Below are 13,529 nucleotides of genomic sequence, written 5' to 3' on the forward strand. Positions count from 1 at the left end.
ATGATGGCAGGTGCCTGTAATCCCACCTACTCAGGAGACTGAGACGGGAGAATAGCTTGAACATGGGAGACAGTGATTGCAGTGAACCGAGATCTCACAAATGCACTCCAGCCTGAGTGGCTAAAAGAGACTCTGTCGCAAAAAAAAGAAAAAAAAAAAAAAAGAATGAGTTCTAAAGTGAGATTGTTACTAGAAAGGGGTCCAGATCCAGACCCCAAAAGAGGGTTTTTGGGTCTCACGCAAGAAAGAATTCAGGGCAAGTCCATAGAGTAAAGTGAAAGCAAGTTTATTAGGAAAGTAAAGGAATAAAAGAATGGCCACTCCATAGAGCAGCCCAAGGGGCTGCTGGTTGCCCATTTTTATGGTTATTTCTTGACTATATGCTAAACAAGGGGAGGATCTCATGCCTCCCGTTTTTAGGCCAATTAGGGTAACTTCCTGACGTTGCCATCTCATTTGTAAACTGTCATGGCACTGGTAGGAGTGTAGTAGAGGATGATCAGAAGTCACTCTCATTGCCGTCTTGGTTTTGGTGGGGTTTGGCCGGCGTCTTTACTGCAGCCTATTTTATCAGCAATGTCTTTATGACTGGTATCTTGTGCCGACTTCCTCTCATCCTGTGACTAAGAATGTCTTAACCTCCTGGGAATGCAGCCCAGCAGATCTCAGCCTTATTTTATCCAGCGCCTACTCAAGGTGGAGTGGCTCTGGATCAAATGCCTCTGGCAAGATGAAGTAGGAAAGATGGATGCTCAAGAATATAGACTTGACTTCAGTCAGACAAGGCCATTCCCTGCTTAAAGCACACCTTCTACTTGGGTATCTTCATGTAGCTCTTCCCATTTCTCCTAAAAGGAGTCCTCTTGTCCTCCTCCCTCTTTCTAAGATTCCCCTTTTCAAGATCTACTTCAAATTCTTCTTTTGTGAAGCCTTCCCAGCCATCGTGGGGAAGAACTCCTTCAAGTCTCCCTCCTTCTTCTAAACTCCTTTGCATCTTACTGTTCGCAACATTCACAACATTTGGCTGTGAATTGGTTTGATACAATTTAAGAAAGTAACTCCAAAGTCTGATTTCTTTGGTCTACAAAAGCCACCCTTTCCTTTAGTGCTTACAATTACTAGAGTCTAAGCCCCATCGTGATCAGCCACTGCAACTGTAGCAGTTTTCTGGATCCCCTCACATGTAACCCTCAGAGAATGCTTACATTTCCTGCAGATCCCTGCTGCTTCTGGGGTTCTGCTGGTCACTTCTGGCCATCTTGTGATGAGCTTCTCCAACTGCTCCTGATTTCCCCGCCCCTCCTCATACCAAGTGCAGACCTACCAAAACCAAGATGGCAATGAGAGTGAACTCTGATCATCCTCACTACTACACTCTTACCAGTGCCATGACATTATCTGCCCGGGAATGTCAGGCCAGCTGTAACTCCTGTTTCATTGAAAGTTCTGGAATACCAGGAGGGGATTGTGTAGGAAAGAGGGAAAAAAATCCATTGAATGAGATATAGGAGATTTTTGTTCTTAAAGTCCACCAGCCATTCACCTGGACAGGGTATTTTGTTTTTTCTCTCCCACTGCTCATTCCTCCTTCTGCTGCCACATTATCATGAGACTTATTTTCTGCCGTGGAGTGTCTTTGCTCATGTCTGTCACTGATCCATTTGCTACGACCCCCCTGCCAGGTGCTGGACCCTGATCAGGAGGCCCAGTGAGAAGGGAAAACCTCATGGCGGCCCCAGACTCACTTCTCAAGACACATTCTAACCTGTAGAGATGGATCTCTTCTCACAGTTCAGGCCATCTCAACGTCATGAAGGTGAGCTGTGTAGCTCAGCGTGGTCTTAAGCTACTGAGAATATGGTTTTGGCTTTACTGCCATAAAGTCATTGCACTGTTTCTTAAAAACAAACAAACAAACACACAAACAAACAAACAAACAAGTCTCCTCCAGAAGTGGAATCAGAAAATTGCTGGTAATCTAAAAAACAACTTTCCCTGGCTTCTTGACATTACATTTTCAAAAATATAGATGCTCAATCTCATTAAAACAGTCTAGTACATATTTTTCTCCCTTAAATATGTTTTATTACATCTTACAAAAATTAGCAGTCTCGTCAAACATCAAGGAGGAGAACGGTAGTGCCATCCAAGGGATGGCCGGGGCCCTGTCTCTGTCTTTGAAGGCTCACAGTCTGGGTCTGGGTGGGTTGTGTTTTGAGGAGTCAGTAACGAAAATGTTCTCAAGAGTGACATATTATTAATTTGGATGAGAAATAAGACTGTTAGACCAAAATACTCTTCCCAGTATATTCACAACTCAGCCCTCTTTCTCTTAGTCTGCACCTTGCTGAGATCCCTTTGACCCTTTGGAAAAGAAAAGTGTCATATTTCATCTCAGTCAGTGGATGTTTAGTCTGGAGAAGTCTCGGGAAGCAAGCAGTACTTTGGCGGGGAAAAACTGTCCCCCAGTCAGTCTGCCCATCAGGGAGTAGGCAGTGGTTTCTGCTGGATGAGCCCAAAGTTATCCAAAAAAGCAGGGACAGCCACTCCTGGATAAATACCTTCCTGGAATGGAGCTACCCGGGAACTAGAAGGCAATGTCAACAATGAGGTGTGCTTCCCTCCTCTTCCACCAGGAGTCTGCCAGGAGCTGTGAGGAAGGCACTGTGAACACTGCAAAAGGTTAGAGATGCCCAAGAGGTGCTGTCAGTAAGTGCTGGGGTACTTGCTAAGAATTTAGAAATGAGGGATATGGATGGTTCCGACTAAGAGGCTCTTAACCTTTTCTGGGTCACAAAGTTATTTGAGAATTTGACTGTTCCCACCTCCCTTTCAATCTATGTAGACACACAATTTTTTTTCTTTTTTTTTTTGAGACAGAATTTTTCTCTTGTTGCCCAGGCTAGAGGGCAATGGCGTGATCTCGGCTCACCGCAACCTCCGCCTCCTGGGTTCAAGCAATTCTCCTGCCTCAGCCTCCCGAGTAGCTGGGATTACAGGCATGTGCCACCACGCCCGGCTAATTTTGTATTTTTAGTAGAGACGGGGTTTCTCCATGTTGGTCAGGCTGGTCTCAAACTTGACCTCAGGTGGTCTGCCTGCCTCGGCCTCCCAAAGTGCTGGGATTACAGGCACGAGCCACCATGCCCGGCCTTTTTGTGTAATTGAAGAACAATTCTGAAACTGGAACACTCTGAAGCTTCTGCTCTAGACTATAAATGCCTGGAGGGCAAAGACTGGATTTGTTCTCTAATGTGTTCCAGCATCTACCAAAAGTGCCTAAGATACATGCGGTGTCAGTGAATGTTTATTAAGTGATAAGATGCAGATGTGCCTGTCAGCCTCTGCAGAGGCCAGGCTGAGGTGTGCAAATGCCAGCAGCATCAGTGCCTTGAGGTGCTTTGAGGCTGGCAGTGCTTGCATCCCTGGCACTATTCTTCTTTTTTTTTTTTTTTTTTGAGATGAAGTTTCACTCTCGTTGCCCAGGCTGGAGAGCAATGGTGCAATATCGGCTCACTGCAACCTCTGCCTCCTGGGTTCAAGCAATTCTCCTGCATCAGCCTCCTGAGTAGCTGGGATTATAGGCACGCACCACCACGCCTGGCTAATTTTTGTATTTTTAGTAGAGTTGGAGTTTCACCATGTTGACCAGGCTGGTCTTGAACTTCTGACCTCAAGTGATCCACCCTTCTCGGCCTCCCAAAGTGCTGGGATTACAGGCATGAGCCACTGAACCCAGCCCGGCACTATTCTTCTTGACATTTAAGGCCAGGGCTGATGGAATGTGAAATCTTCACTTTCCTAACCCACTGGCCCTGACCTAATCTCGTGAACTGAGGTCCAGGACACAGGTGTCAACCTAAGGGACAAAAACTGAGACAAAATTAATAAAAGTAGGGAGTTTATTTGGGCCAGATTTGAGGACTACAATTTGGGTACAGAGATTCAGGTTGCCCTGACTATATGCTGAGATTAGTTAGCAGCAGTTACATGTGAGTTTTTAAAGAAGAGGCAGTTCCTAAGTTGTTTGCCAAGAAGTTACATCAAAGTAACATAAGCTATTAATTAGCTATACATTGTTCTTTGTATCACAAGTGCCAGGAACGTGAAGATAATGGGCAAGGCCGCTAGTCAAGACCCAAACACCTTTAAACACTTGCCCCTGGTCATGGGGATGGTGGGGGACACAGTGGGCACGACCGAGGTCCCACACTCTTGTCTCCCTGGGCCTGATAAATTTTGCGTGCCTTACAGAGCTCAGGCTGCTTTCAGCTATTTTTCTTTTCTTACAGGGAAGAGATGAGGAATGACACTTTGAAGGTTCTTGCATTGCTACTCAATATTTGCAGTGACTTTGATATCAATTTCTCCTAAATGCCTCTCTGAATTCAGTCATTCAGCTGTGCTGTGCTGCTTTTATGGAGCATCTTTGGTCTACCGTGTTCCAGGAGGGTGCTTGGTAGATGTTAGGGGCTGAGTCACCACAATAGCTGGTCTTGGTGACCTCAAGGGTCTCCACCACCACCAGTGAAGGAGCCAGGGGCCACTGTTGCCATTGCCACTTCTAGAAACCACAGGCCTGCTGTTAACTATGCTGTGAGTTCAGACAGGTACAGGACCTTAGAGTAAAATGGGCTGTGTCCCAAAGTATTAGCGGCGCTCATGAAAGAGGTCCACCAATATCACTGCCCACACACTCACTGATTCTCTACACTGCCAGAATGGCAGACACACATTGTACTTAAGGAGCTGTGTCTGAGCACAGCTCATCTGTTCAGAGTCCTTCTACCTTGTGGTGAGCTCCCTCTTAGGGGCTCCATAATCCTTTCCTGTAGCCTAACCTCAGACTATGGGGACTTGCATACATCAAGCCTGTTTTTATGTCCTTGAATCTAAATGAGAATCAAAGTTCCAGTCTCTTTTTACCCCTGGGAGAATCCTAATTTTTAATGTAATTTGGTATATGCAAATAGATATAAAAAGGGACTCTTCTTATCTCTATTTGCTGTGGAAAGAGAGGCACTAATGTAAGCAGATACTCTGAGGGGTGGGTTCAGGAAGCATGCCAGTGGTGCCAGCCTGGGGATTAATGTTGTCTGCTCTTCTCAGCCACACTGGAACCCCAACTCTTGCCTAGCCAAAATATGCTGCTAGTCTTGCCTAGTAATAGACACTTAGTCTTAAATTTTTTTTTTTTCCCAAGGACTTTTCCTTCACTGTCATGCTTCATAACCTTTTCCTAGTTTTTGGACTGCTGACATACCTACATCTTGGATTTCTCCTCCCCTGCTTGCTAATCCTGTACCATTGGCTTTCTGTTGGTTTGCTTTCTTACTACTGTTTCTCTTGTTTCCAGTGGTGACTCCTTCTCCTGCCTTTTAACTGAAGGCTTTCACCGAGGCTTTATTCCCATTTTTTGAGATGAGGGCTCACCATGTTGCCCAGGCTGGTCTCAAACTCCTGGGCTCAAGGGATCCTCCGGGTGCAGTCTCCTCAGTAGCTCGGATTACAGACATGAACAACAGTACCCAGTCCCTTTTTTCCTTTTCTACATAGACTTCTCCAGAGTATTAGGTTTCCTATCTATTTGCTTACTTACTCACCCACTCCTTATTCACTTTTTTATTGGGTTTCTCTCATGTCTCTGTTATGATATTGGGCGTAGGGAATACCAAGATGAATAAAACCTAGTTTCTACCTTCAGGGAGTCATATAAACAGATAAGGCATAGTCTGACCCAGTACTTGGCTCTTTCAACTCATAGTCTAGTACTCATTGCCCTCTATCGAAAGGCTAGGACTTGATTTTAATCTCCCATCTTCCATGAATCCTGTGCCTGGGCCACTAGCTTTCATTGATTTTCTTCTCTATACTGCTCTGGTCAAGAGAGCTGGAGTTTTTACGTTCAAAGTTTTGTTACCTTGGGTGATTCATTTGACCTGTGTTAGACTTAACATCCTACTGTGACATGAGGAGGTTATAGCACTAGGGTTCTTCCATCTTCAAAATTCTATTTCTATGATCATAAACAATTGTGGGAGATGGCTAATATAAAACATCAATTACATAGTGGAACCAGTACTAAAAAAAAAACCAACTTATGAGTGACATCCTCATGAGAGTTGCTAGTACATGATAAAATTGTTGGTTGGGCCTAAAAAATATTCATCTTGTCACTTACTATAATTAGCCAGTTGCCAGACCCATTACCATGCTCAAGTAAGGGAAGGCAGGCATGGGAGTGGCTGGAGTTAAAACAGAATAAGGTCGGCAGCCTTAAACTTTCTGGAAGTATTGTCCTTGTATAGAAATTGTCCTAAGGTCATTGACCTATGTAGTGAATTTGTGCCTTAATCTATAAATTTATAAATATCATTTATGTTAAATAAATTTCTGTAGAGCAAAAGTTTGTTTGGATCTTAACAATAACTTTCTGATTAGAAATGTGATGTATGAACACTATTTTCTTACTCATTGATACTTTGAATTTAAAAACCAGAGGATTACTCAAGCTAGTTGACTAAAGTGGTGTGTGTGTGTGTGTGTGCATGTGTGTATGTGTGTGTGTGTGTGTGTGTATGTGTAAGATTGTAGAAAGAATACAAAGATTGTAGAAAGAATAGAATCAGGCAGTCTCTCATGGTCATCCAAGAACAGAAACAAGGCACACAGGGATTGGAACAAGAAAGTCAGCAGCTCAGGCTGCCGCCACCCTTTCTGGCGGGCCCATGTTCCCTCAGTTATTACTTGTCTCTGAGTGTAAGCTACTGTTACACTTCTCTTGGAAACAAGGTCTCTCTTATCAGTGATGGTTTATTTGCTCCCCTGTGACTTCAGCTTAGGAATCGCTTTGGTTTGCTATGGCATCTACTCCAGCCCCAACTCTACACAACTTTTCAGAAAAGCACACCAGCATCTTACTAATTAGTCTCTGTGTTCGTTAGAGTTCTTATAACTGCAGAAGACCATAATTCAAATGAACTTAAGAAAAACAGAGAATTTTTTGGCTTGGGTTGTACAATCAGAAAGAATATTGTTGGCAGGCCTCAGGCATGACTGATCCAGTCATACACAACACTGTCCAAATTCTATCTCTGTCTGTTAGCTGCATTTCCATAGATATGTGGTCCTCATGAATCCAGACAGCAGAAAGGCTCTCTCCGTGCAGCAGTGGAAGGGTGAGGCTGGGTATGGCTACTGGCAGCTCAGGGTTACGTCATCACAGTTTTTGAGCCCAGAGGAGAGAGCTTTTCCTAACTCTGCTCCAGCATGCGGATTCTAAAGGAGGGGTTCCTGGCCTGCCTTGGGTTGGATGGTCACTCTTTGGATCAGTCATTGTGGCTGGGTGATGGATATTATAATAGACCATGTTCCCTTTCCTGAACTTTGGCTTTATATTGTGATATTATATAGTCCCATTAGAATCACATGATTTGTGTAATGGGGAAGGAGCTGCTTCCCAAAAGGGAATGAGGTAGTGGTTAGTAGAAGAAAATAAGAAAGAATGTTTAAAACAACAGGTATCTACCATAGTTTCTGTACCTCTTAGTTCAATTTCTTGAGGAAATCTGCCGCATTTATCCTGGCCTTTGGCTTAGTTTCTCCTGGGCTGTTTGCTTACCTGTGACCCAATCAGATAGGTGGCCAACTCATATGTAGGAACGCTGCAGTTAGGGCTCTGGGTGGGGAACACAATGATTGACCTATCTACCACAATAATGTGAAAATAAGAAAGAATAGATCCCAGTATGCAGAAATAACCACAATTAATATTTTAGTTAATATACTTATATTCTTTTATCTATGCATTAATATGTGTCTTTAAAAAATGGGATCTGCCAGGTGTGGTGGCTCACACCTGTAATCCTAGCCCTTTGGGAGGCCGAGGCAGGTGGATCACTTGAGGTCAAGAGTTTGAGACCAGCCTGGCCAACATGACTAAACCTCCTCTCTACTAAAAATACAAAAATTAACCAGGCATGGTGGTCCATGCCTGTGCTCCCAGCAACTCAAGAGGCTGAGGCATGAGAATCACTTGACCCTAGGAGGCAGAGGTTGCAGTGAGCTGAGTTGGTGCCCCTGCACTCCAACCTGGGCGACAGAGTGACACTCAATCTCAAAAAAAAGAGAGGCTGAGTGCAGTGGCTCACACCTGTAATACCAGCACTTTGGGAGGCCAAGGTGGGCTGATCACCTGAGGTTGGGAGTTCGAGACCAGTTCTCCAGAGATGGAGAAACCCTGTTTCTACTAAAAATACAAAATTAGTCAGGTGTGGTGGCACATGCCTGTAATCCCAGCTACTCGGGAGGCAGAGGCAGGAGAATCCCTTGAACCCGGGAGGCGGAGGTTGCAGTGAGCCGCGATCATGCCATTGCACTCCAGCCTGGGCAACAAGAGCGAAACTCCGTCTCAAAAAACAAAACAAAACAAAACAAAACAAAGCAAAACAAAAAACAAAAGAAAAAGAAAAGGATAATACCATTTATACTATTTTGCAACAGTCTCTTTTTACTTCAATATCTATTCTTCTACAATGTTTGTGACTTGAACTAGGGTAATGGGGATGGTGATAAGTGGTTGGATTTGACATATATGTAAAGGTGGAGCCAATGGGATTTGCTAATGAATTGGATATGAGATGTGAGAAAAAGAAATTGTTGAAATTGTTAGATACTATTGCTTATTCATGGGGGTATATGATGTGAGATTGAAATCAGAAACTTTTTGGACTAAAATTCATATATACTGAGCAACTTTTGCTTTTCCAGTTTAGGCATTATGGGGATTCCAAAATAATTTTATGGAAAAAATCCCTGTTCCCAAGGAACTTAAAAATCTGCCCAGAGGCTAAATAACCACAAATGAAATGATGAAATACATGGCAATATAAATGAGTCACACACCACAGCATGATTGAATTTCAAAACTATAAGCTTGAGCAAAAGATGTCAGACACAAAACAAGACCTATTAGATGATTTCATTTATATGAATTTCCAAAACAGGCAAAACTAATCCATGGTGTTAGAAATCAGGATAATGGTTACCACTGGAATGTGGGGAGGGAGCTTGAGAAGGATTTCTGGGGTGCTAGTACCATTCTCTTTCTTCACCTGGGTGGTGGTTACATGAGTGTGTTCACTTTATTGATAATTCATTGAGCTTATGATTTGTATACTTTTCTATACATGTGTTATCTTTAAATTAAAAAAGGTTAAAAACGCTCCAGTTCTACACTGCGGATTCCTGATTCCAAGTGCAAGAAAAGGATATCTAAAGAGGGAGAACCCAGCTTAGGCTTGAGGAAAAGGGAAAAGAATAGGGCCTAGAGACTAAGCGGTGGAGGAGATGGTCCCAATGGTAAGACACTTGGGGCCTGAGTGTGAAGTCAGAAAGTGAGGGCCAGCGTGGGGCACAGTGAATAGAGTGACTCAACTGAAGTAAGAGATGCGCAGGTGATGTGTAAGATGGGAGCTGAGGCTGGGAGGTAATTCAGGGGAAACTGGGGTTAGGGGGTCTTGAGTGCCAGGCTATGCAGCGTGGGGTGTTTTCTTTAACATAGTGCAAGGTTACTGAAGCTGTGGCTTATTGATCACAGTGTATTAGGGTGTGGAAGAGGAGGGTCCTGGGTAAATGGAGTGGTAGGGGTGGATGGAACTGTCACAGTGGGGCTGGAGAGGGGGTGGGTGGAGGGTACACTGTACGCTGTGAGGCTGAGATAGGCCTGGGGCGTTGATCTTGGCTGGTATTCTGCTCTCAGTTCTTGTTAGTGTAGATGTTTGGGTTTGCATCCTTTCCTAAGTGGGCCTCAGGGGCATCAGACTCAGGCCTGCTGTGCAGGGACAGCTTTGTAATGTGCCCCCGAGGATTGTCCCATGTCTGGATCCTTCTCAGAAAATGCATGCTCTCACCTGAGCCAATCCCACCCCATCCCGCCCAAGTGGGGTCCAAACATGGGACTCTTCTAGAGTACGCCCCTTTCAGCCCTGACAGTGCAGAGTCTGTTTGCAGCAACGCAAGCCTCAGCGCCCAGCACAGAAGCCCAGGGCAGCTATGTGGGCAGGATATGCTGGGGGCCAGCCCCCTCTACCTAATTTAGGCCAATGTGAGTATTTCTCAATCCTCCCGATGAACCCCTTCCAGCTTACTGACTCCTCTGTAGAGTGCAGATGGTGGAGGATAGGAAGTAGTTTCTTCATTTCCAGGAATCCTGGGCAACTGAAATTCCCGTGTAGAGAAGCATCTTCCCTTTGTCTTCACACTTTGTAGCCAACCAGATATGCTGTCCAAGGAGAGAGTAGTTGATTAAGGCAGAAGCATGGGCCTGATGAGATGTATTCCAGAGCCAGCAGGGACAGTATTCTTCCCTCTAGGGTGGGATGATCAATATCTCAGTAGGGACAGGGAAGATAAGGTTTGTTCTTTTCCACTATTGCAGAATAGGAGAGGTTCTAGAAAATAACAGCAATACCTGATACGGTGTTTTATGATTTCACACATCATGTGAATTATACATTGGCTCTTCACGATCCTTGGCAATGATCCATCATATGAATTATCTTATTTTCCATTTTGCGTTTCTCAACCAGGTTGTGAGAAAGATGAGGAAAAGAGCATTACCACTGCTTGTCACATGAGGATTCATGTGCGGATAATATGAAAGGGAGGCAATTTTTCCAGTCTCAAGAATGGTAAAAGGCACAGGTGGGACTTGAACCCAGACTCTTGGCTTCACGTCCAGAGTTTTCTCTATGCACCAGCTACCCCTCAGCAGGATGTGACTATCCTGCAGTAACCCTAGAGGAAGTTTAGTCCTTGGGATGCTTGGCCTGCCAGTCTCTGAAAAAAATATGATGGGAATGGTGGTGGTTGTAGTGCATGTTGGGTTGAGGGGACAGAGGAATAAGCAGGTTGATGGTTTTTGTCCATCAGGTAACACAGTGTTTCTTTTCCCATTTTCTCTGGAATCAAGAAGCAACCAGAAGATTGGACTGAGCAGAAGACTGGAGAGGGTGCAGGAAAGATGGTAGCAGGAGAGGGGAACAAAGCACCATCCAGGAGCTTAGTGGAGAGTGCTCCTTTTCTCTCCCCAACTGGATCAGATTGTGTAGACAGTCTGGGAGGTGCAGCTGGTCAATGCTTAACCCAACCCTCACACACTCAGGATTAGGGAGAGGATTTGTAGACCTCTCCATGCTGGAATGGATGCCATACCTTGTAACTTCCTCAGCAGTTTAAAACATCCAACAGGTACCTTCCAGCTGTCTGCAACACGAGTGCACACTCGTCGGGCAAGAGGTCACAGCTAGGGCAACAATCCACATGAGTTGGGAAGGGCTCATTTCACCTGTCAAACACTGCTGCTCTCATGTGGAATGCACTGGGGCTTTTTGGTCAAGATAATTACTGTGGAAGATCCTAGGTGGCAGCAAAGCCAGGGTGAACAGACTGAGCCATGGAGGTGGTACAAGGCGACCCCAGCCGAGGTGAGTGCAAACCAACCATTTGGCATTTGGGGGCTGGCTGGGAGCAGCAGTTCTTGTTACAATCTAAGGTGTGTATCTTTGCCTTCAGTAAGCTTCTTGATATTTCTGAAGTGAAGAAATGACTTTCCAGTGGGTGCAGTGGCGCCTTATGCAAAGATGTATTTTGAGAGTTAAATGAATTAAGTGTTCATCCCTTATCTTACCATTTCCCGATTTGGTGACCAAGTCCAAATTCATCCTCCATACTATTCTAGATTTTATAGACTCTGCATATATCTACATTTAGTAATTGCTCGATCTCTCTCTCTGTGTGTGTGTGTGTGTGTGTGTGTGTGTGTGTGTGTGTGTCTGCCATGCCAGCCAGCGGTCAGGGCTTCTTCTTGGGGCTGTGGCCTTTCCTCCTGTTACATTGGTTCTTTAAGATCCTTGGCAATGATCCATGCTACAACGTAGATGAACCTTAAAAAATATTACAGTAAGTGGCTCATACCTGTAATCTCAGCACTTTGGGATGCTGAGACAGGAAGATAGCTTGAGCCCAGGAGTTTGAGACCAGCCTGGGCAACATGGCAAAACCCCTATCCCTATAAAAGATACAAAAATTATCCGGGCATGGTGACGTGTGCCTGTAGTCCCAGGTACTTGGGTGCCTGAGGTAGGAGGATCACTTGAGCCTGGGAGGCCGAGGCTGTAGTGAGTTATGATTACAGAGTGAGACCCTGTCTCAAAAAATAAAAAAAGTAAAATTATTTTCTAATTAAAAAAAAAATTAGACCTGGCGTGGTGGCTCACGCCTGTAATCCCAGCACTTTGGGAGGCCGAGGTGGATGGATCACCTGAGGTCAGGAGTTCGAGATCAACATGGTGAAACCCTGTCTCTACTGAAAATACAAAAATTTGCTGGGTGTGGTGGCAGATGCCTGTAATCCCAACTACTTGGGAGGCTGAGGCTGGAGAATCGCTTGAATCCGGAGGCAGAGGTTGCAGTGACCAGAGATTGCATCATTGCACTCCAGCCTGGGTGACAAGAGTGAAACTGCATCTCAAAAAAAAAAAAAAAAAAAAATTAGCCAGGTGTGGTGGTGTGCACCTGTAGTCCTAGCTACTTGGGGGCTGAGGCAGGAGGATCACTTGAGCCCAGGAGTTTGGGGCTGCGGTGAGCTGTCATCATGCCGTTGCACTCCAGCCTCGCGGACAGAGCAGGACCCTGTATCTAAAAAAAAACTTCACAATAAAAATAAAGAAAATATTAAAGTAAGTGAAAGAAGCTAGACACACATATGGTATGATTCATTTATATGAAATGTCCAAAATAGGCAAGTCCATAGTCAGAAAGTAGAAAAACAGTTTCCAGGGAATGGAGGACGGATCATTAAAATATCCTTAAATCTGCTGGGTGCGGTGGCTCACGCCTGTAATCCCAGCACTTTGGGAGGTCAAGGTGGGCAGATCATGAGGTCAGGAGTTCGAGACCAGCCTGACTAATATGGTGAAACCCTATCTCTACTAAAAATATAAAAATTAGCCAGGCGTGGTGGCAGGCACCTGTAATCCCAGCTACTCAGGAGGCTGAGGCAGGAGAATTGCTTGAACCCGGCAGGTGGAGGTTGCAGTGAACTGAGATCATGCCACTGCACTCCAGCCTGGGTGACACAGTGAGACTCTATCTCAAAAAAATAAATATATATATTCTTAAGTTGATTGTGGTGTTGGACACACATGTTTGTGAATACACTAAAAGCTATTGAATTGTATACTTTAAATGGGTGGAATGTATGGTACTTGAATTATATCTCAGTAAAGCTGTTAAAAAAGAAAAGATCCTTGGCAATGCAAATGTGGTGAGTTGTTTGGAGAGACTGTCCGTGTGCCAAGGCTACAGGAAGGTTAGGGCAGCTCGTGAGGACAGGTTCTATGCAGGAGTGGCTGATACTCTGACTCAGCTTAGATAGGCAGAGGTCAACTCAGTCCTCAGGATTTCTGCAGTCCTCTTCCTTTACTAGATTATTCTTGTTTTTCCAAGTCCAATCTATATTCTTCTTA

At 44.7% G+C, this 13,529-nt stretch overlaps 3 protein-coding genes across 8 annotated transcripts in view; 1 reads left to right on the forward strand and 2 right to left on the reverse strand.

The window, feature by feature from the left end:
* The window catches only part of DAD1 (defender against cell death 1), a 330,697-nt gene that overhangs the window by 253,321 nt on the left and 63,847 nt on the right, over nt 1-13,529 (forward strand). The gene's annotated exons all lie outside the window — the stretch shown is intronic.
* The window catches only part of MRPL52 (mitochondrial ribosomal protein L52), a 244,816-nt gene that overhangs the window by 196,902 nt on the left and 34,385 nt on the right, over nt 1-13,529 (reverse strand). Inside the window, exon 1 of one of the 3 annotated variants that reach the window (XM_050796648.1) lies at nt 10,081-10,084. The exons of the other annotated variants lie outside the window; for them this stretch is intronic. The gene's annotated coding sequence lies outside the window, so the exon portion shown is untranslated. Of the gene's footprint in view, nt 1-10,080; nt 10,085-13,529 lie in introns of those variants that run through there. 3 annotated transcript variants of the gene reach the window in all.
* Nucleotides 1-13,529, reverse strand: part of OXA1L (OXA1L mitochondrial inner membrane protein) — a 240,727-nt gene that overhangs the window by 133,800 nt on the left and 93,398 nt on the right. The window lies entirely within an intron of this gene.

The sequence above is a fragment of the Macaca thibetana genome, chromosome 7 (genome assembly GCF_024542745.1).
Source record: "Macaca thibetana thibetana isolate TM-01 chromosome 7, ASM2454274v1, whole genome shotgun sequence".
Taxonomy (NCBI): Eukaryota; Metazoa; Chordata; class Mammalia; order Primates; family Cercopithecidae; genus Macaca; species Macaca thibetana.